This window comes from Pinus tabuliformis, chromosome 6, assembly GCF_031772625.1.
Source record: "Pinus tabuliformis cultivar Carrire ecotype Pingquan chromosome 6, CPIR1, whole genome shotgun sequence".
NCBI lineage: Eukaryota > Viridiplantae > Streptophyta > Pinopsida > Pinales > Pinaceae > Pinus > Pinus tabuliformis.
Window position 1 is genome coordinate 889,680,316 of NC_142292.1, and position 22,695 is coordinate 889,703,010.

Sequence of the window (22,695 nt, forward strand, 5' to 3'; positions counted from 1 at the left end):
ACGAATGATGTTTGATATAATTTGAGATCTGGAAAACAGGGTTTTCCTTTGTAAATTGCATTTTCATTAATAAAACGAAAAACAAAAGAAAATGCACCGATGCGATGAAACCAGACCCGAAAGGGTTTATTACCGCTGTTATATATAATTTTAAATCTGATAAAGCCATTTTACGGGGTTTTTAAATGTTTTTAATGTATTTTCAATACAAAGGGAAATCATGATATGAGCGGGATTTCGAGCGGGCCAAGGGCAGAAAGTGGTTTGGGCTAGGCTCTTCCCAATCCCATACAATGGCTGCCACATGTCCAGGCAGAGGAGAGAAAACCACCCTCATCGGCAGTTAACTCCTGTACGAAAGAGCTGCCCGAAATGGATCTCAACCGTTGGATCAAGACCTCTCAGATCAACGATGGAGATGCGATGTTGATAAACAGGCAGACTCGGTAGGAGTTATAAGGCAGAATGTATAACAGTTCAAATCCAAAAAGCAGCAGTTTGGCGGAGTTTCACAGTTTTGAATGTATTTCTCTGTGTAAACAGAGAATGGTTATTTCAAAGATTTCGAAGGCTCGATGACCATTCTGTTACAGTACAGGTTGGCAACCTCCCTAGAAGCATTTAGCAATGATTACTAATGCTTAGAAAGGGGTCTAAACGGACAAAGGTTGGGAAGCCAGAGAGCTCGATAAGGAGAAATGAATAGACAACGCAGATTGGCTTTAAAGCCACAGACAAAGAGAAAAAAGAGGCAAGCAGTGCTGAGACAGAGAGTCAGTGAGGAGGGTCTGTGTACTCAGAAGAGACTTGGGGGATCCAAGTAAAGCCTTATTGTTTTGTATCTGTCATGTGAGGCTCAAATTTAGCTCACTGTTGTAAAACTTTGAATTGAAGACATAATAGAGAGGTCACCACTGAAGGCTGGACCAGGAGATGTAGCCCAGGAGTGTTGGGTGAACTCCTTATTAAACTTGTTGTGTTTATGTGTGTTGTCTATTATGTTTCTTTTACTGCTTCATTGTCTATTTATTTCGCAATCTTATCAATCCATTGCACAAAGTAAGATAGGAAAATCAATGCACATGAGTCTGTAATACCTTAATAATTGTCTAAGATCATTTATCAGATCAAGAAGTATCAGAGCTTTAGGTTGCTAAGGTTAGGCAAGCTTGTGCTGGATTGTTGAATGCTAACTAGGTCAAAGTTCAAATTACGAGAAGGAGAACTCGTTGAGACTAACCCAGAAATAGGAAGAATCTAGGAGGAAAATGGTAGAGGAAATTCCCTTGGAATCAGAGTCTCGGTTCATGGACAGTTTCATGATAATGAGAGCCATGGTAGAAGAGATGTATCGGGAATTTAAGAAAGGTAGAAGTGAATATACTTCAACCTCCAAACAAGACAAAGGAACAGAGGAACCTTTTCTAGATGGCCATTGATGAGCCCCAAAAATGTACAATTATTTGGGCTCATTCAACCTCCTAAGTTGGCTTAGTCCACCATTCTCATTTGTTTATTGCATGTTTGAGTGAATTTGGTTAGTCATTATGCCAACAAGTCTAATGGGTGCTTTGTGTAGCCTTTTTGGTCAACTTGGAGACAAAATTGAAGGCCTTAATGAGCACTTGGCAGCCAAATTCGTGGGAGAACAAGCTAGAGGATTTGTAGGAAGGTGTCCCCCTCATTTATGGGCCCTTACCTCGAATTCTCCACCATCAGCTCAGAGTTCAAAGGCCACCAAATCAATGAGCACAAGGGCAGCCAAGCAAGTCAAGTTGGACTGCTGTTAACTCCAAGTCTTGGGCAGCCAAGTCCCTAACTTTTAGGAGGACTGTTGGGTCCTCAAATTGTATAAATAAGAAGGCTTGGGGCCTCATTTGGGTTAGCTAGTTGGTAGTCATTTTTGGTAGCTAGTAGTTAGTCATTTCGTAGCAGCTAGTTAGTCAATTTGGTTTTCGCTCTTTGTAAGCCAGTTTTGGCATGACATTAGACTTTTGATTATGAATAAAAGCAAGCAGTTTTGGATCAGATTTTGAGTTTTTAAAGGAGCCTAAAGCTCTCGGGGTTGGGCCCAACCTGAGAGCTCAGGCCTCCTTCCTTTGTATCAATATTGTTCCTTTCGCATTTCGTTTCCATTTTCCTCTACATGCATTCAAGTATAGTTGCTGATTTGGATTTCCTGTAGAAGTCAAACAGATTGGTTTTATCAGTTAGAATTGCTGTAGTTGTTTGGAAGTAGGCTGAGACATTACTTAGATCCATTCATGCACTTTTATATTTAGCATTACTTCTTCATTCCACTGCCATGCATGAGTTTCCTTCACAATTTATATTGTTGTTCATTGATTTTATGTCACAGGTCGCTTAGGTTAATGCATTTTCGGTTTGGTAACAGTCACAAGCATTTGTTTCATCTACACTCCTTTCTCTTGTTCCATCACTTCATCCTCCACCTTGATCACACCTGCAAACACATCTTTGACCTCTGCTCCGCTCTGTCATCTCCCAAAGTCTTTCACTCCTCACGTACTTCCATTCTCTAGCCCTTTCGTTGACCTAGCCCTCTATCTTCCAACCTACTCCCTACATTCACTCCCTATCCCCATTCCTACACTTCTACAGCCATCACCAGCCTCATTCCTACCTTACACATCTCCCTCTACCATTTCATCACTCCTCCATCACGCCAAACACTCACGGTAGGTCATCCTGTAGCCATTTGTAGACATCCTGTAGAAAACAGAGTATCCTGTAGGATCCTCTGCAGGCTTCCTGTAGGAGGCCACTCACTCGGTTGTCGAGCTTCTGAATGTGAGGGACCTCTGTGGATGGTTGCTAAGGATCCCTAGGAACCTCTCCTAGCCTCCCTAACCTGTCCCACGCTTTCCTTCCTTCTCCATCCCATCTGCACAACCAAACCCTAGTTAGCACAAGATCACAATCATTACACACACTTAAAGGAAAAATACAAAAACATACCTTTCATGATGCAAGTAGTTTAGATCCATGCATTTGCACTTATTAGAGGTAACAGCAGCATTGGTAGAAGTTTCATTCACATTTCTTGCATTGTAGAGGTTAGACTAGTTAAATTAGGGTTTACTAGGTTTACATGCTTTGATTTGCTTTCAGTCCATTTTGTCAAGTAGAGTAGTTTTCCTTTGAGAATAGCTTTCGTCCATCAATTAGCAAGCTTCTTCTGAGAGCCTATAGAAGTTGGCTTGAGCCCTAGCGGACTTGTGCCAGCTGACCAAGTGACAGCTGCGACAAGAGCTAGTACTTGTGCATATAGCACCGCCGCTTCCAAGTTTGTACGAACTACCGGGTTGATAAAATTAAGAGACAGGAAGCCCCAGGAGTTGTAGCATTATTGCTACAATACTGGAGCTCACCATCTTTTTGGCGCCGTTGCCGGGGAAGCGGCAGAGTATTGGTGATTGTTTCTATTCTTCTATTTTCTACTACAACCTTCTTCTAAGTAGTTTATTTCATTTCCATTATGCAATTTCATTTATGCAAAAGTAGATTAGCCTTTCTTGCTTTCATAGATTAGCCTTTCCTGCTTTCATAGATTAGCATTTCCTGCTTTCCTAGAATAGCCTTTCAATTCCGCATTTCAATTCTGCAAGCGTAGATTAGTGTTTCAATTTCGCAAGCGTAGCCTAGCATTTCATTCTTGCAATTTGATTTGAGCAAAATAGATTAGTCCTTTCCTGCTTTCATTTCAATTCCGCATTTTCATTTTCGCAAGATAGTTAGTTGCAGTTCAATCTATTTCATTTTTGCAAGTAGAAGTAGGAAAAAGCAAAAATCAAGCAAAAAGATTTCATTTCATGCCTTGTAGGAGTAGAGATAAGTTAGAAAAATGATTGCAAAACACCCCCACTGCTTCACACAGCCAACGTTCTTCTTCGATGGCTGTGATGAAAGAACCCCTGGGTGGACATCAAGACATATCTGAAGAACCTCTAGGGGAGAAGAAGAAGAAACATTCCTCTGAAGCAAATGGCTACAAGCAGAAATGTTGGGAGCAACATCTTGTCCAAAGATGAATTTGAAAATCAGCTGGAAGATTTCAAGAGTGATATGAGGCAGTTTCTTGCCATGCAACTGGATACCTTGCAGATCCAAAAGAAGCAAGAAGAAGCCAAGAGGGCTTTGGTCATTTTTTGTCCTAGGTGCCTTAAAAAGCATCCCAGGAACGAATGTCCAATGCACTCCCTAGAAGTGTGTTTTGTATGTGAAGAATACCATCCTACAGATCAGTGCCCTTCCTTGCCCAGAATCAAAGCTGCATATCAAAGAGCCAAGGGAGCCACTGAATCACTCTATTATATGAACCAAAGGAGGCCACATGGACCTAGATCTTACCAGCAGGAGATGCAAGGGATACCCGAGACCTATTATGACCCTTATCAAGCCACTTTCATGCCTTCTTGGGGTCCCCCTGCTCATCCTTCCTGGTCTACACCTCCTCCTTGGTCATATTCTCCTTGTTCCTTCACAGATCCATATTATGCCCAACCAGTTGCTCATTCATTTCACTCTTATGCTCAGCCACAGCCTCAGTGGAATGCACCTTATCAGGAGTGGAGACCCCAGTACAACTCTCATCCCGCTCATTTTCCTCCACCACCTGCTCATCCACAACCATCGCCTCCTCCTCCACCAAGGCAATCCCAAATGCCTACCCAACCACAATGCCATCCATCTCCATCTCAAACTCACACCTCCACTCATCTACCCGTACCATTTCCAAAGCCATGCAATGGAGTAGCTCAACCCCATTGCAAATCTGAGGCACAACATATCCAAAAAACTCCTCTTGAGCCCAATGATCTTCACCAAAGCTCAGGAAGAGTGTTGCAAAAAAGAGATCATCTTGAAAGCATTGAAGGACCAAAGGCAAAAGAAGATCCAAAAGAAAAGATCAAAGAACCATGGGCTGCACTTGATGAAGAGAAGAGATCAGAATCAGAGATGGAGAAAGTTCCCTCATGGTTACCATCAAATCTTCCATGTATTCAAGAGAAAGATCAGCAAAAGGAGGAAGATGAGAAAGTCATGATAGAAAGTGACATGAAGAATGATCCAGATCAGCAAAGGGACCAAGGATATCAAAGCTATATTGAGACATGGTTCCAGAAAGTCACTAAGTTGCAGCAGTACTCTCTTCCTCAACTATGTTTGATCCCTTCAAAGTCAGATCATTTGGTCTCTGAGATCTGGATACCTGTCAGAGCATGCATTTCGAGCCTCCACATCATTTTTTCTTTAATCTCGATGTGCACATGGCTCCATTGGAAGTATTCTTATACTTGAAAATGATTTTGTTTTTCAAGTAGGGTAGGGTAGGAAAAAAGAAAAAAAAAAAAGAAAAAAAAAAGGAAAAAGAGTAAAGAAAAAGAAAAAAATGAAAAAAGAGGAAAATGGAAATCTAAGGTGAAAACCTCCTCGGAGGCGCCTTAGATTGGCTCATTGATTGATAACCTCCATGAGGCGGTCAATGGGTTGAAAAAAAAGAGAAAAGAGAAAAAGATCTTTGGGTGAAAACCTCCCTTGGAAGCGCCCAAGGCAGGCAATTAGGGTGAAAACCTCCATGAGGCGCCCTAGTTGTTTTTCAAAAAAAAAAGAGAAAAAGAAAAAGGAAAAATAAAGCTAATCTCCATTGAATAAGTTCATGTTGCAGCAATGACATTGCAGGTTAAAGGAGGACGTGTCATGACAGGAGGAGCACTCAGATCAAAGACAAAGGAGTTTTTGTGCCTTCTACAGGAAGTTTCGTATCTTCTACAGGAAGCTTACAAAAAAGCCAAATTGATCTCCAAAGAGGCCCTGAAGGCTTGGAATATTTCCATGAGGCCTACACTCATCTATGTTTCCACTCCTCACCCCTTTTCCATCATTCTTTTCATGTCATTATGCTTCTTTCCTCAAAACTGTGTTTTCTACAGGATGCTCTGAATTTCTACAGGAAACATCCTGTAGAACCTTTGGACGAGCCAAATTCAATTTCAAAAGCGAATCTAATGGTGGGAATCTATTGGTTAGGCCTGCAAGCACTTGTGTGTCCATCCCTTGCCTTCATCCATCGTTTCTTCACCTCCTTGTGCTTCTCATTGTGCTTCTACAGGATCTTCCTGTAGAAATTGTGGGAAATTAGGCATGCATTTCAAAATGTGGTTTGGCGAGCATGATAGCTTCCTCAAAGGTTCAGAAGCCCTCCTGCAATCTTCCAACTCCTCCTCCATCATCTCCATACCTGCATCACAGCCAAAATTCATTTTGTCATACCATGCAAACACATGCAAAATGCCTTGAAGCCAAAAACACATAGAGCAGAATTTGTTTTTGCCATAACTTGAGAACCATGCATCCATTTGACAAACCTTTCCATGGGGAATTGTATAAGGTTGATGACAACATGCCTGAGCAGTTTCATGCAATTCCGATGCACGGTTTCCAAGAAATCAGCCTCCATCACCATCAGCCATTTTTGCATTTTCTCCATAACCGTGCATCCGTTTCAAAACCTGTTTCATGCGGAGATGCACATGGATGATAGTAGCCTACCCAAGCAGTTTCAGCCGATTCCGATGCACGGTTTCCGAGAAATCGACCTCTGAAATCTTCAGCCATTTTCCATTTTTCTCGAAATCCATGCATCCATTGATCACGAATTTGCTATGGGAGATGCATAATGGTGATAGAAACATGCTCAGCAAGTTTCAGCTCGATCCGCTTTGGCGTTTGGGAGAAATGTCGAAAACGAGCTCTGGTTTGGTGCAGATGCAGCAACAGCAGCTTGGACGTGCAGATTTGAACGTGGAAACAATTGTCTGGAGCTTGGATCCGGACAAAGGACGCCTGCACAAGAAAAAACAACCATGAATCATCAATCAAGCCACATGCAACCAGAAAAACTAAGCATGCAGCAGCAAAATCAGAGCAGGTAGCAGCAAAAAAGCTTCACAAGCAACGGTTTGACTTCAGGTACGTGACAAAACCTATTCATCTATTGCATGAATCTAGTCTAAGCATTGCATGAACGAATGGAATGGTGATTAAGCCATGAATGTAGCAAGACACCCAGTTCTCTAGCGCTCAAGGAAAAATCACGTAGCCCACGTGTATGGTCGTTCATGGAAAATTTGAAAAACACAGTTAGTGGTATATTTGTTGAACTTCAGTGCGCAGGGCATCAATTAATTAACAAACAGAAGGGTTCATGATAGCACAGCAGTTCATATGCGCCAGCACACGTTTTTCCACCTCACCACAAGTCACGCAATAATTCAAGGGACGCTCGGCTGAAACTCTCACCACTCTTTGTTCAACTGCGGTCAACTGAAGCGCAGGTCCACCATCCAGATCAGTTAAACAATGGTGCTCTACTGATCTCTGCCTTTCATTCTCAAGATCTCTTCAGTTCCTTAAACAATTCCCGCCTGTCGCACTGTTGATCGAATTTCCTTCAAGTCAAGAGGACTGAGTTGAATTTCTCCAATGCCATTCGCTCAGATCCATTTCAGATTTCTTATGCATTAAGAGGAGACTGATTTCATATATCCCTGTCATCGTTTGTAGCTGAGTTTCATGCTCAGAAAAAGGATCAAGCTTCACTCATATAGAAACCTGAAATTTCCTTTCAGAAATCAAATATGTCCTCCAGCACTTAAACCCAAGACCGAAGATTGTTCCCTTGGGTAATTTTAAGAGGTTTAAATATCCACATTCCACAGAGGCCGGATTGATCTCTGCACTCTCATTCACTCAGCCTAAACTTCCAGGGTTCATCTCAGTTTTTGTGCATCGAAGAACATACTGATTACATGTATTGGTGGCTGTCTTTCTGATTAGAAAAAGGGTTGTTCTGTTCTGCATCTCAGACTTATTTATGTGCCAAGGACATGCTGGTTATTTGGAATGATGGCAAATTATTATTTAAATGGTGGTGACACCCGTGGTGACACCCGTTTCTACAGGAAGACAGAAAAAGCCACTACAGGACTTTCCTGTAGAAGCCAGCGAACAGTTTCTACAGGAAAGTTTGAAAAAAGGGCAGCAAAAGGAGAAATCGGCCGAGATTTTAGCTAAGGAGGCAGCACCTATGTTGGCCACCCTCAGCACATCTATCCCCTCCATGAACACTCATTTCTTTCAAAGATTCGGGCACAATTTAGTCACGGTTCAACCTTCTACAGGAAGCTATAGGACTTTCCTGTAGAAGCCTTTTGGTAGGCCAGAATCAATTTTGGAGAGGGATTCGAAGCTTGAAGTCTGTTGAGGAGGCATGCAACCACTCTTTTCTTCCATCCTCCACTGGTTTCATCTCCTTTCGCCACCATTGCTACCATCAGATTGAATATGCTTGCACACTCATACCAAGGCTGAGAATTCACTAGGAAAAGGAGCAAGTAGTGGGAAGAAGCAAAGAAGCATGGTTTCATGACAGAGAAGAGGACATCACTTCAGAAGCTTGGCATGGCAAGGAGTCCATCAGGGCCATCAGATGAGGAGAGAGATTGGTTGCTTAGAGGATGAGCAACACTTTCCGTAGGGGGGTGATGATGAGCCCCAAAAATGTACAATTATTTGGGCTCATTCAACCTCCTAAATTGGCTTAGTCCACCATTCTCATTTGTTTATTGCATGTTTTTGATTATTTTTATGTTAATAGAGTGAATTTGGTTAGTCATTATGCCAACAAGTCTAATGGGTGCTTTGTGTAGCCTTTTTGGTCAACTTGGAGACAAAATTGAAGGCCTTAATGAGCACTTGGCAGCCAAATTCGTGGGAGAACAAGCTAGAGGATTTGTAGGAAGGTGTCCCCCTCATTTATGGGCCCTTATCTCGAATTCTCCACCATCAGCTCGGAGTTCAAAGGCCACCAAATCAATGAGCACAAGGGCAGCCAAGCAAGTCAAGTTGGACTACTGTTAACTCCAAGTCTTGGGCAGCCAAGTCCCTAACTTTTAGGAGGACTGTTGGGTCCTCAAATTGTATAAATAAGAAGGCTTGGGGCCTCATTTGGGTTTGCTAGTAGGTAGTCATTTTTGGTAGCTAGTAGTTAGTCATTTCGTAGCAGCTAGTTAGTCAATTTGGTTTTCGCTCTTTGTAAGCCAGTTTTGGCATGACATTAGACTTTTGATTATGAATAAAAGCAAGCAGTTTTGGATCAGATTTTGAGTTTTTAAAGGAGCCTAAAGCTCTCGGGGTTGGGCCCAACCTGAGAGCTCAGGCCTCCTTCCTTTGTATCAATATTGTTCCTTTCGCATTTCGTTTCCATTTTCCTCTACATGCATTCAAGTATAGTTGCTGATTTGGATTTCCTGTAGAAGTCAAACAGATTGGTTTTATCAGTTAGAATTGCTGTAGTTGTTTGGAAGTAGGTTGAGGCATTACTTAGATCCATTCATGCACTTTTATATTTAGCATTACTTCTTCATTCCACTGCCATGCATGAGTTTCCTTCACAATTTATATTGTTGTTCATTGATTTTATGTCACAGGTCGCTTAGGTTAATGCATTTTCGGTTTGGTAACAGTCACAAGCATTTGTTTCATCTACACTGCTTTCTCTTGTTCCATCACTTCATCCTCCACCTTGATCACACCTGCAAACACATCTTTGACCTCTGCTCCGCTCTGTCATCTCCCAAAGTCTTTCACTCCTCACGTACTTCCATTCTCTAGCCCTTTCGTTGACCTAGCCCTCTATCTTCCAACCTACTCCCTACATTCACTCCCTATCCCCATTCCTCCACTTCTACAACCATCACCAGCCTCATTCCTACCTTACACATCTCCCTCTACCATTTCATCACTCCTCCATCACGCCAAACACTCACGGTAGGTCATCCTGTAGCCATTTGTAGACATCCTGTAGAAAACAGAGTATCCTGTAGGATCCTCTGCAGGCTTCCTGTAGGAGGCCACTCACTCGGTTGTCGAGCTTCTGAATGTGAGGGACCTTTGTGGATGGTTGCTAAGGATCCCTAGGAACCTCTCCTAGCCTCCCTAACCTGTCCCACGCTTTCCTTCCTTCTCCATCCCATCTGCACAACCAAACCCTAGTTAGCACAAGATCACAATCATTACACACACTTAAAGGAAAAATACAAAAACATACCTTTCATGATGCAATTAGTTTAGATCCATGCATTTGCACTTATTAGAGGTAACAGCAGCATTGGTAGATGTTTCATTCACATTTCTTGCATTGTAGAGGTTAGACTAGTTAAATTAGGGTTTCCTAGGTTTACATGCTTTGATTTGCTTTCAGTCCATTTTGTCAAGTAGAGTAGTTTTCCTTTGAGAATAGCTTTCGTCCATCAATTAGAAAGCTTCTTCTGAGAGCCTATGGAAGTTGGCTTGAGCCCTAGCGGACTTGTGCCAGCTGACCAAGTGACAGTTGCGACAAGAGCTAGTACTTGTGCATATAGCACCGCCGCTTCCAAGTTTGTACGAACTACCGGGTTGATAAAATTAAGAGACAGGAAGCCCCAGGAGTTGTAGCATTATTGCTACAATACTGGAGCTCACCAGCCATTCAGAAGGCAAAGGGAAAGGGAAAGAGCCTCCTCTATCAACACCTCCTTCTAGCCCTTTGATTAAATTAGATGTAAATTTTGATTTGCCAATATATGATGGAGAATTAAATGCAGAAAAGCTAGATAACTGGATAGATAGATTGATGTATATTGCAGGGTGCAGAACATCGATTCAGAAAGGAGAAATATTCAGCTGGCCATCCTTTGCCTTGGAGGAACTGTCCTAGTGTCGTGGGAAGGCAGGACACAAGCTGACTTGAAGAAGCATGGTAAAATTCTTTCTACCTGGAATGAATTTGTTTTTGCCATTAAAAAACAATTATATCCACTAGCTTATATGTAGCAAGTAATGATGAGTTGGTAAACTCTTCTCCAATTAAAGGGGCATAGTGTACAAAGCTATACCCAGGAATTTAGAAAAAGAGCTTTAATTCTAGGCATTTCTCTAGACTCACCTGAAACTTTGTTGAAGTATATAGGTGGTCTACATATTTATTTGAGACAAACCATTCTCATGTTTAACCCTACTAGCATAGATGACGTATTAGTTCAGACTACACATCTAGAGGCTAGAGGCAAGAATGTGAACCCAGAGATTTGGGGATCATCAAAACCCACTGCAAGCAAGAGCAAGGAAAAGAGGAAGCAGAAATGGAAAGAGAGGAAGGCAAATGCTATACAGAAAGACAAACCTTCATGCACTCACTACACGAAGAGTGGACACGATGATGAACATTGTTGGTCTTTGCATCCAGAGCTGAAACCCAAGAAGTTCGATGGCAAGAAGAAGAAGACTGCTGCTGCTATTCAAAAAGATTTGGGGTCAGACTCAGGTGATGAAACAACAATCACAACCACAAGTATAAAAGGTAAAAATTCTGAAGCATCTACTAGTAATTCTGCACAATCTATTGATAATGAAGAAAATGAGAGGAAAAGAAATGAGCTTTTTCATATTAGAGTTATTTCCAAGCATCAAAAGATTGATACTTTATTTGATAGTGGTTCACAAGTAAACTTGATTTATGAAGCAATTGTAAAGAAGTTGGGACTACTAACCACACCTCACAAGAAGCCATATCCATTAGGTTGGGTATGTGATAAAACAAAGCTACAAGTGACTATACAATGTAAACTTAGGTTTGCTTTTGGGTCAACTTTTGCAGATGAGGTTGAGTTAGATATAGTTCCCTTGGATATATGTGGTACTGTTTTAGGAAGTCCTCACTTGTATGATAGAAAAGCCATTTTCTATAGAACTGAAAATAAGTATCAACTCACAAAAGATGGAATTGAATATATTGTAAGAGCTCATCAGCTCAAAAATAACTACACTCTCATTAACTCAGGGCAGATGAAAAGAATTGTAAATTCATGCAAGCAATTTTTACCGATGGTTGTAAAGGAAAAGAAAACTGATAAAACCAATGTATTTGAAGGTTGTGATGCTAAACAGAAAGCTAATTTAGAAAAAATTGTTTCAGAATATGATATCTTATTTCAAGAACCTAAAGGTTTGCCACTCAAAAGGGAAATTGTACATGATATTCATTTGCAGCAAGATGCTCCATTGCCTAACATCGGAATGTACAGGTTATCCTCTTTAGAGAATGTAGAGATCAATAAGTAGGTATAGGAGCTGCACGACAAAGGGTTCATAAGGCCAAACACATCACCATGTGGATCTCCAATTGTCTTGGTGAGAAATAAAGATGGCTCGTGGAGGATGTGCATTGATTACAAAGCAGTGAATAAAATGACAATCAAGAATTGTTATCCTCTTCCTCGCATAGATGATCTATTAGATCAGTTGAAAGAATCTGTTTACTTTTCCAAGTTGGACTTGCGTAGTGGCTACCATCAGGTCAAAGTTGTATAACAAGATGCATAGAAGACTGCTTTCAAAACAAAGCAAGGGCTATATGAATGGTTAGTTATGCCTTTTGGCTTAACTAATGCTCCTTCCACTTTCATCAGAGTAATGAATGATGCACTTAGGCCTTTTATTGATGATTTTGTAATTGTATATTTAGATGACTTTCTTGTTTTCAGTAAAACATGGGAAGAACATTTGAATCATGTAAATCAGACTCTAGATGTTTTGAAAAGAGAAAATATCTATGTTAAGCTATCAAAATGTGAATTTGGCAAAACATCTTTGAATTATTTGGGTCATATTGTAGGGGATGGTGAATTGAAGATAGATCCCTCTAAGATTGAAGTCATTGTGAATTGACCTAAACCGAAATCTACTACAGAAGTTAGGATCTTCCTAGGAGCAGCACAATATTGGAGAAAGTTTATTGCTAACTTTTCCTTGATCGCAGCTCCCTTACATGCTTTGACAGGATTGAACAAGGTGTTTTAGTGGGGAGGCAAACAGAAAAAAGCCTTCGACACCTTGAAAGAAAATATTAGTATAGCACCAGTACTAGCATTTCCAGATCTTCAAAGACCATTTGAGATTGATACAGATGCCAGTGACTATGCCATGGGAGCAGTGTTGATGCAACATGGTAAACCCATATGTTATCATTCTGAGGCATTTAATTCTACAGTATTTAACCATCCCACATATGATAAAGAATTGTATGCATTAGTATAGAGTGTGAAAAAGTGGAAACATTACCTAATGGGCAAAGAAATAGCTATACACATTGATCATCAACCACTTCAATATTTACACTCACAAACTAAGTTGCAACAATCAAGACACTATAGGTGGATGGGTTTTCTACAACAGTTTCATCTAGTCATCAGGTATAAGAAAGACATATACAATAAAGTTGCAGATATGTTGTCCAGACCAATCATAAATGCATCTACTATATTTAAGCATAACTTAGTAGTGCATGAAAGCTACATTGAACAATATGCTCAAGATATAGATTTTAAAGATGTATATGCAACTTTAAGTCATGGCAAACAAGTAGAAGAATTGGATTATTATGTTAAGGACCAACTCTTGTATCATTTGGGAAAGTTATGCATTCCTCAAACTGAAAGAGTTAACATAATCCGAGAAGCACATACTTCTCTAATATCAGGTCATTTTGGTGTAAGTAAAACAGTTGCACAACTGCAAAGGTTCTGTTATTGGCCAAGAATGCATGAAATAGTTTCTAGATATATTAAAGGGTGTACCATGTGTGCTAAAAGCAAGCCCAGCAATAGAAAATTAGGCTTGTACACTGCACTTCCAGTTCCTTCTCATCCTTGGGAAAGTGTTTCCATGGACTTTGTTGGGGGACTACCAAAATCTAGAAAAGGTCATGATTGTTTATATTTTATTGTGGATAGGTTTAGCAAAATGTGTATTTTAATACCTTTTAACAAGCAGATTACAGTTGAACAAAAAGCGAAGTTGTTCTTTTAGCATGTATGGGTTCATTTTGGGTTACCCACTTCCATTGTATCTTATCGAGATTCCCGATTTGTTGGGAAGTTTTGGTCAAGTTTGTGGAAATTAATGGACACCATATTGAAGAAGAGCACATCATTTCATCCACAAACAGATGGCCAAACAAAGGTGGTCAACAGGACAGTGATTCAGTTACTTAGAGGCTATTGGAGCAAGCATCCCAAGCTTGGGGATGAACATTTTTGTTATGTGCAACATGCTTACAACCGTGCCAAGCATACAACCGTGCCAAGCACTCTTCTACACAAAGATCTCCTTTTGAGACTTGTTTTGGTTTTTCACCAAAGTCTCCCTTGGATTTTGTCTTTGGAAAAGACATAGCAGTTGATGGACATAGTGACGTGGACAAAGCAACCAAGTTCATTGAACAAATCCAAGAAATTCACCACGCAGTGCAAGAAAAGCTGGAAAAAGTCCAAGCCAAGTACAAGGCAAGGCATGATAAGCATCGAATTGAGCATAGCTTCCAAGTTGGTGATCAAGTCTAGCTGTACATCAGCAAAGACATAATGCAAGGTGAAGGTAAGAAGCTGAAGCCAATAAGGTATGGGCCTTTCAAGATACTTGAGAAAATTGATGAAAATGCTTTTCACCTTAATTTACCAGCTTACATGCACATCTATTCAGTAGTTAATGCAAAGAAATTGAGACTATTTGAACCTTCATTGATTGAAGATCTCGAAGAGCAAAGTCAGTTGCCTTCTATTGATGATCTATTGCCTAAATATCTCAATGAGTTGCATGAAGATCCAGTTCTGGATAGGAAGGTGAGAAATATGCGCAGAAGGGATGTTGAGTACCTCAGAGTCAGACTCAAAGGTTCAAAACCAAGCAATGCAAGATGGATAGAGATTGGGCAAGTGAGGAAGTTTTATCCTCACTTGATTGATGCTTAAAAACCAACTTTTGGTGGTCCAAAAGCTTTTTCAGTGGGAAGGCGTGATCCAAATGGATCTTAGAAAACCTCTAAGTCTTCAAAATCTTCAAACATTTGAAACTATCGCATAAGAAGAACATGTTGAAAAATCGAATTACACTATCGGGAGGCAAAAACATGAAGAAATCAATGAAAAACAGAGTATCAACGGTTTAAAGCAAATTTGAATCGGAGCCGTTGGATCTGGCCAATCAATGGTCCAGATCTGAACGGAAAATCACAATTGGCAGTGGAAAAGGGGGGCTATTGGCAGAGACCACAAGAAATATGCTACAGCGATCAGCGGGGTCAACAAGGACAGTCGATTAAGTGCGCAGATCGACAGCCCCAGTTGCATCGCAATATCGCAATCAACAAACACAGTGGAGAGCTTACAAAATGACCCGGGGCATGTGCGATGTGTGATTGTGATCAGTCGCATCGCAACATCGCATCAACACATTCAATGGAGCAAGGCTGATAATAACTATGACCACGATAGCCGGACCTGATAAAGACTATGAATGATGTTTGATATAATTTGAGATCCGGAAAATAGGGTTTTCCTTTGTAAATCACATTTTTGTTAATAAAACAAAAAACAAAAGAAAATGCGCCAATGCGATGAAACTAGACCCTAAAGGGTTTATTACCGTTGTTATAAATAATTTCAAATCTGATAAAGCCATTTTACGGAGTTTTTCAATGTTTTTAATGTATTTTCAATACAAAGGGAAATCACGATATGAGCGGGATTTCGAGTGGGCCAAGGGTGGAAAGTGGTTTGGGCCGGGCTTTGGCCCGATCCCATACAATGGTTGCCATGTGTCCAGGCGGAGGAGAGAGAAAACCACCCTCATAGGATGGTTAACTCCCATATGAAAGAGCGTCCCGAAATGGATCTCAACCATTGGATCAAGACCTCTCAGATCAACGATGGAGATGCGATGTTGATAAACAAGCGGACCCGATAGGAGTTATAAGGTAGAAAGTATAATAGTTTAAATCCGAAAAGCGACAGTTTGGAGGAGTTTCACAGTTTTGAATGTATTTCTCTGTGTAAACAAAGATTGGTTATTTCAGGGATTTCAAAGGCCCGATGACCATTTCGTTACAGTACAGGTGGCCACCATCCCTGGAAGCGTTTAGCAATGATTGCTAATGCTTAGAAAGGGGTCTGAATGGACAGAGGTTGGGAAGCCAGAGAGCCCGAGAAGGAGAAATGAACAAACAATGCAGATTGGCTTTAAAGCCACAAATAGAGAGCAAACAGAGGTAAGCAATGTTGAGATAGAGCAACAGAGACAGAGAGTCAATGAGGAGAGTCTATGTACTCAGAAGAGACTTAGGGGATCCAAGTAAAGCGCTATTGTTTTGTATTTGTCGTGTGAGGCTCAAATTGAGCTCAGTGTTGTAAAACTCTGTTTTGAAGACATAATAGAGAGGTCACCACTGAAGGCTGGACCAGGAGATGTAGCCCAGGAGTGTTGGGTGAACTCCTTATTAAACTTGTTGTGTTTATGTGTGTTGTCTATTATGTTTCTTTTACTTCTTCATTGTCTATGTATTTCACAATCTTATCGATCCATTGCACAAAGTAACATATGCAAATCCATGCACATGAGTGTGTAATACCTTAATAATTGTCAAGATCATTTATCAGATCAATGTTGAAGTAGAAACTCTGGACGATTCGAGACAATGTCATACAGGAGAATAGAAAAATTGAGGATCTCACAAGGGTATGTGTCGAATCAATGGCCAAGTTGTCTAATGTTGAGGAACGACTCAAGTCCCTCACAAGGCAGCAAGAGTAGTAAAGTTGGGAGCTCTAGAGAATCCCTCTACAGGAGTACATAGATAAGGCTTGCAACACTACCAAATCCCCCTTATACATTGGGAAGGGCAGGGAAAAGTTCTCCAAATTCATCATGTTGGGTAACTGAGTGGTGCAACTTGAGTTGAGCATCGAACAACATCAACATAGTATATTTGTAGGTATTCAACCTTCCCAAGGCATGGATTGGCGAGAAATTATGAGTTGGTACTCTATTGATGGGTTGATCCCTAGGAGGACACTCACAGTCAAGGGCATATTGCAGCTTGGTCCCTTTGCTACAGGAAGTAATGGAGGGTTGAGATGGTACCATAACCCACATGTCCCAAAACATAGGTGGCATTGGGATCCAGAAGATTCCATTGGGACTAAGATTGGTTGGAGGATTGTTTGAGATCCAGATGAAACTATTAAGGGAAGGATTGGTCAGAGGATCATTTAGAATCCAGGTATCGAAGTATCCATTCAGGATCATGTAGCATGGAGGTGTGGAATAACACACTTGGTTATATGGGATCCTGGTATCAATTCTTTTGTTGTGGATAAGAGTGAATTGCTTGAGGGCAAGTAATCTTTGGGCAAGAGGATTTGTAATATTCCCTTTCTTGATCTGGTAAAAATGGACAGAATCTGTCCATTGTATTTTCCATGCTATTTTCCCATGGTATCATGCCATGGTATTTTCCTTTGTTTTTCGAGGGAAAATAATAAAATAGGGTCTTTAAACAGTCCATCAAGCCTATAAAAGGGGATAAAAGTTGAGAATTTGGATCATTCAGGTTTATATATATTGTTGTATTTTTTCTTGAGAACTTGGCTTGGCCATTCCAGTTTGATCCCAGGGACGAAAACCTTGTGGGTACCTCTGTTTGGCGGGATGGCATCATTTGCTTTTCAGAGCTAGAGCGCCTTACTCGCCGGCTAGAGGTCTGCCATATAGATAGGGGCGGGACTGTTATTTTGTCTGGTGGATCCATCCAGGGTCCACGATTGTGCTTCAGCGCATTTGTCTTCTCTTTTGATAAGCAGTCATGCATGCCAATGTAGGGGCTTGAAATTTATTGTATGGGCATGTACCATTTTCTTTAGTTATTAATATAAATAAATGTTGCATTTTGAGATCCTATTGTGTTCAATTTTTTATTTCAATTATTTTTAATTAGAACACCCAGATGTGCCATATCAGTTGATTATTTTGTTGTTTGGTATATTACATGATTCCTTTAATATGGAAAATATAACCCTAAAATTTAAAATGGTAATAACTTAAAATGGTGAAATGGCCAGCGTCCTCTTCGTGGTGGTTGTGGTGGTGGGTTTCGTAGGAAAAGTGGACCTCGTGGAAGAAGAGGTGGTCCACGAGGTGGTGGGCATGGTGGTGGTGGGCTCAGGGGCAAAGGAAGATATTGATGACCATACATTGGCCATTAATTATATGGCCTACTCTGATAGTCAGTTCTCATCATCAATAATTGTTGTAGAAGATTTAACATTAAGATGAAAATCATCTTAATTTGAAACCATATTTCAATATAACATTTTTAAATTTACTATTATATACCTTTTTTTTAAATGATATTTCAAATGTTGTGTACTAGTTAATTTTTATTTTGTTATTTTTAATATACATCTTATTATTTAAGAATGTTGTGAAGTTCAATTGATAAATCTGAAATTATACTTTCGCTGATTTTTTGAAATTTACTATAATCAACAGTGTTAGTGTTCAAGTGTAATTGAATTGAACCACTTCTCTTGGTTGATGTTACGAGTTTCACATGGTCAATAATTGTTTTGAAATGTTTTGTTCTATGCATGATTAATAGGAGTTATCCTTTTCCAATTTAGAGACAAGTTTTAAAAGACAAAACTCGGTTAATTCCACGCTATTTTTATAAATGTTGGTTTTTAAGTGAATATTTTTGAATTTTCCTATGCAGTTAAGATAAATCGAGAGTCTGGTTCAAAATTTTCAAACAAAACCAAAAATAAAAATAAATCTATTATCTGTATATTTCCATACCTATCTAAATCAACGAGTAACACAATTCAATGTTGCTTATTGGTGATCAAGTCATGATATCCTAAAACCTTGGTATTATACTTGCTCTCGATTTCCTATAATATTTGTAATATACTTGGTAGGTGAAAAGCATGATGGTTGCAGTAATGGAAGAAAAGCATTATTACATTTTTAGGTTCTTAGGATCTTAGTCTAGTGATGATTTTCTTTGTTTTTCGAAGCTAGAGAACTGTTCTCTTTTTCCTTTAGTTTTCACAATTACTATTTGTCCTGATTTGATGCCTCAGAGCAGTCTCTCTTGATTAAATTGATGACCATGTTTTTAAGCATATTGTATTTAGTGTCCTAATAATTTAATACATTTAATGAATTGCACAAAAAATGGTATTTTGTTTCCTTGGATGGACTCTTCACGAGTCCTCATGTCCATCTTCTCTCTTTTGAGACACACAATAATCTATCATAGACCCACAACAATATATTCTCCTTTTCAATGATAAATATTTGATTGTCAGCTTCAAACCCAAGTTTGCATTTAACTAACAATCCATAGCAAAGTTCCCAAAGGGGACTAGAGGGGCATAAAGAATCAACATAATGTATCCTCAAAAATATTTGGTGTGCATTTTCTCCTACTTAACTGGGTTGTTTTTTTGTCTTCCATTTGAGCCTCAATATATAGAGTGAGATGGACCCATGGACTAAAGTTTAAAAATTAAAATTGAGAAAATTCTATGATTTCCATTCGAAGAGAAAAGCTTTCATTAAAAAATTCCACTCAATTGAAGTGTGAATGAACAATACAAAATTGTATTTCATCTCAAGATTATTGAAGAGAAAAAATAATTTCTTACAACACATGACTGTCAATAATAGTAATTCTATACTTCAAACTCTCAGGACAGATGGGCTTAATGCCAAGCCTACCATGCACCAACACATGATTTTGCAACATGATTTTTCAATGTTGGATTTATGATAATAATGTTCAAGAAAATAAAGACATGAAAAAACAACCTAGAGAAGGACTACCAAAGGCTTTCAATTAATAACAACAATTTCACGCTCTATATTCAAAGAAGGAATTATGCTTGAATTTGCTACAACTGCCATGCCACCTGACAAAACCAAATTACTGGAATTTCATAGTTGAACTGTTATGAAACCAGCTCAAGAAAAGATAGAAAAGATAGATCAACGCCTTAGAATTCAGCCTCTTCGAGGGGGCAACCTCCTTTACATTACATAAATGAACAATTCTTGGATGATACAAATGACAAAACCTCCTTTCTATATATAGGAGTCTAAGGAGTCACAATATAATCCAGCCGACCTAACAATAATAATATAAAGCCACAAAAATAACAATAGAGGGATTCTATGGGGCACAGAAATAACAATATGGGGTTAATAGGGGCACAACAATATAAATAAGGGGTATAACTACAATAGTAATGGGGTAATCACTAGTATTATAGGGACCCAACATGCCCCTCTCCTTCAAAAAAGTGTTGTCCTCAACGCTTGAGTAGTTCTGGATACTTCTGCATAAAATTCTCATCCTCCCATGTGGAATCTTCAGCGGATAAGTTCTTCCACTTGATAAGATACTCTGAAATTGATCGATTTCGTAGCTGTCGAGTTCTTGTTTCTGTGACTGCTTCTGGTTCCAATATAATTTTTCCTTCCTCGTCAAGTTCTGGCAATATTGTTTGAATTGGGAGCTTGTCACCTATAACCTTCTTTAAACATGAAACATGGAAAACTGGGTGCAATCGAGAAGCTGCAGGAAGCTCCAATTTGTATGCCATAGTACCAATCTTTTGCAACACCTTGTACGGACCATAATACTTTGGTGATAATTTATTATCCTTCTTAGCTTGCTTTAGGGACATTTGCTTATATGGTTGTAGCCGTAGGAATACCCAATCACCTACATCAAAACTTCTTTCACTGCGATGTTGATCTGCCTGTTGTTTCATTCTATTTTGTGCCAACACGAGGTTATCCTTTAAGAGTTGGAGGACTTGTTGTTGATGTTCGATGTGATGTTCCACTGCCTGAACCTTAGAATTTTCTCTTAAATATGATGTGATGGATGGTGGTTGATACCCATAAAGTGCCATAAATGGGGTCATTTTTGTTGCTGTATGGAAGGAAGTGTTATACCACCATTCAGCCAGAGGCAACCATTTGACCCATTGTGTCTGTTTATCAGATACAAAGCAACGAAGATATCCTTCCAAACATTTGTTTACTATCTCAGTTTGCCCATCAGATTGAGGATGATAAGATGAGCTATGAGCTAACTGAGTACCAAGACAAGAAAATAATTTTGTCCAAAAATTTCCAGTGAAAATGGGATCTCTGTCACTTACAATAATCTTTGGGTTTCCATGTAGCTTTTGAACTGTTTCCATAAATGCAGTAGAAACTGTACTGGCTTTAAATGGATGTGATAATGCACAAAAGTGTGCATACTTGGTAAGTCTGTCAACTACCACCATGATGACACTCTTTCCCTCAGACTTGGGTAAACCTGTGATAAAATCCATTGAAACCTCCTCCCAACGTTGGCTTGGAATGGATAAAGGTTGTAATAGACCCGGTGTCTTAATTGTTTCAACTTTATTTTGCTGGCAAACCAAACATTCCGCCACAAACTTTTGAATATCTGATTTAAGGCCATCCCAAAAAAATTCCTTCTTAACCCTGTGGTAAGTTTTTAAAAATCCTGAGTGCCCTCCTAAGGGAGAAGTGTGCAATTCCATAAGAATCTTTTGTTTTAGCTGGGAATTCTTACAGAGGTATAAGCGATCTTTGTACCATAACGAATCATTTTGCCAGCTAAATGTATCAGAAGTACTGGAATCTTGTTGTAGCTTTCGAATAAGTGCCCACACTTCTTCGTCATTCTTCCATTCCTCCCTTGCTTCGTTTATCCAATCTGGTTGGATAATAGAAATGGCACACAACAATGCTTCCACATCCTCATCCTTTCTTGAGAGTGCATCTGCCACCACATTTTGCTTCCCTTTTTTGTAGATGATTTCAAAGTCATAACCCAACATCTTTGTGACCCACTTTTGTTGCTCTTCAGAGGATAATCTTTGTTCTAAAAAGTATTTAAGGCTATCATGATCCGTTTTTACCTTGAAGTGTCTTCCCATTAGGTAGGGTCGCCATTTCTTAAGTGCATGGAGTATTGCCAACATTTCCTTCTCATAAATAGCTTTGCTTAAAAACTTTCCCTTGATTGGACGACTTTCAAAAGCAATGGGTCTTTCATCTTGCATTAGAACAGCACCAATTCCATTTCCTGAAGCATCACATTCCACAATAAAGGTTTTTGTGAAGTCCGGTGTAGCTAAGACCGGTGCTTGGCACATTGCCTCTTTAAGATGTTCAAAGGCCTTTGTTGCTTCCGGAGTCCATGAAAATGAATCTTTCTTCAATAATGTTGTTAGAGGTGCTGCTATTCTCCCATAATTCTTAACAAACTTGCGATAATACCCTGTCAACCCAAGAAATCCTCGCAGATGCTTTATGGATGTGGGGATTTTCCATTCCTTAATGGCTTTAATTTTGCTAGGGTCTACCTTAACTCCTTCATGAGATACAATATGACCCAAATATTCCACCTCCTGGACTCCAAAGAAACATTTGGATCTTTTTGCATATAATTGTTTCTCCTCCAATAGTTGTAGCACCCTGTCAACATGTTCAACATGATCCTTCCAAGACTTGCTGTAGATTAGTATATCATCAAAAAATACTAACACAAATTTTCTAAGGAATGGTTTGAAAATTGAATTCATCAAACCTTGAAATGTTGAAGGTGCATTGGTAAGGCCAAAAGGCATGACCAAAAATTCATAATGACCCTCATGAGTTCTAAATGTCGTTTTCGGAATGTCTTCAATCTTCATTCTGATTTGATGATAT